This window comes from Phocoena sinus, chromosome 8 (genome assembly GCF_008692025.1).
Source record: "Phocoena sinus isolate mPhoSin1 chromosome 8, mPhoSin1.pri, whole genome shotgun sequence".
Taxonomy (NCBI): domain Eukaryota; kingdom Metazoa; phylum Chordata; class Mammalia; order Artiodactyla; family Phocoenidae; genus Phocoena; species Phocoena sinus.
Window position 1 is genome coordinate 16,200,407 of NC_045770.1, and position 1,726 is coordinate 16,202,132.

A 1,726-nucleotide genomic window follows, 5' to 3' on the forward strand; every position below is an offset into this window, starting at 1 on the left:
CTGGATGGAGCTCTGGGCCCCATGTGCACTGGCACACATACACCCTTGCCTGCGCATCCCTGCGTGCACGCAGACTCACGCGTGTACCCCTTCACTAACCCTCATGCCTCCTCAAGCACACACACGTATGTACACGTGTATCTGCCCGTGAGCAACAACAACACGCAAGCATCTGTGAACCAGGGGAGCAGGTCTGTCCTCCCCCCATCTCCCCCCACCCCCGAGGGGCTGCCGAGGATTTGAAATAAATGCGTTCTTAGGAAGAAGGACCACGTTTCCCTCCAGACCAAGTCTCCAAATGAAATCAGACTGGGAGAAAGGAACCACTGAGATGCACAAAACAATGTGAAGAAGAAACTCCAAAGAAACAAATAATCATATAAAAAAAAAAGGTGAGAGTTATTTTTCAGCTCACTGGCTTTCTGAAAAGTAATATAAAGTTGGACAGCATCTTCTTGGAATCAACCTTCCTGAGCCGAGGCCCGGACCGCACGCACATCTCTTTCTATTACCCGAAATTTGTATGGTTTCATCTCCTCCGATTTTCTTTCATTTGTGCGCCTGTGCAAACCCCTTGTGACAGGGGCCTGTTCCTAACCCGACAGCCGGCCGTGCTGGGAGCTGCTTCTCCCTGGCGCCCCGCGGGGCTGAGAATTGAGAGCCTCCCCTGCAGTTCTCCCCAATCTAGGCTCTGCCACCCTTGACTCTGTCCCCTCCCTTCCCAGAAGGGCTGCAGACCTCCTCCCTCCCCTTCTCTGCACCAATCTGGCCTTCTTTGTTCCTAAAAGAATTCTCTTGCACACTGTTCTCTCGACCAGGGCTGGAAAGCAGGCCTGGACGGGGTGAGGGGCCCAGGGTCCTGGAGCCCAGAGCCCAACCCAGGCCTGGGTGCAGAACAGATGTTTAATAAATGCAGGAAAGAGCAGGCGTATCAAAGGATGGTTCTGCCTCCTTCAGGGTGTGGAGGGAAAAAGATTTCCCTTCTAAAACGTCCAGGAAAGGGAATTCCCTGGTGGTCCAGTGGTTAGGACTCAGCGCTTTCATTGCTGTGGCCCGGGTTCAATCCCTGGTCAGGGAACTAAGATCTTGTAAGACACGTGGCACAGCCAAAAAAAAGAACGTCCAGGGAAAAGGTTTAGGAAGGGGAGATGAAGAATATTCCTAACAATGACATCCCCTGTAGTTCCAGTCGATTCTCCAGCAGAATGAGCCTGGGAGGACTCACCTAATGGTGGTCCCTCTGCCTCTCCTCTTCTGCCACCTCCCACCCCGTGACACACACACTTCTGTATGTGCACACATGGACATCTGCACACGTGCAAACACTGCAAATACACCCATACTGTACACGTGCACCCAACCCTGAAACAAACACACATGTGCACCCCTCAAATACACATGTGTATATGCCTCAAACACATCCACACAGATATACACACAGCTCTCAGACAAACACACATGCACACCCTGCAGAAACACACAAACTCGTGTGCACAACCCTCAAGACAAACTCACATGGAGGCACACACAATTTCCTCTCAAACACACACACACACGGAGACAGATGTACCTGTACTTTGCCTACATTTTAGAGGTACACCAGTGACCTTTCCAGGGACCCGTGTCCATTCCCAGCTTCTACATCCTGCCCTGAAAAGGTGGGGGACTTGATGGTCTATATCCCTATCAATCTTTGCAATAAACATACCACACAGGGGATGATGGC

At 51.4% G+C, this 1,726-nt stretch overlaps 1 non-coding gene across 1 annotated transcript; it reads left to right on the forward strand.

Moving 5' to 3' along the window:
- The first annotated feature begins 1,006 nt into the window (after nucleotides 1-1,006).
- On the forward strand, nucleotides 1,007-1,078 carry TRNAE-UUC. The gene has a single exon. It is a non-coding gene; the product is annotated as a tRNA-Glu (tRNA).
- The last annotated feature ends 648 nt before the right edge of the window (nucleotides 1,079-1,726 follow it).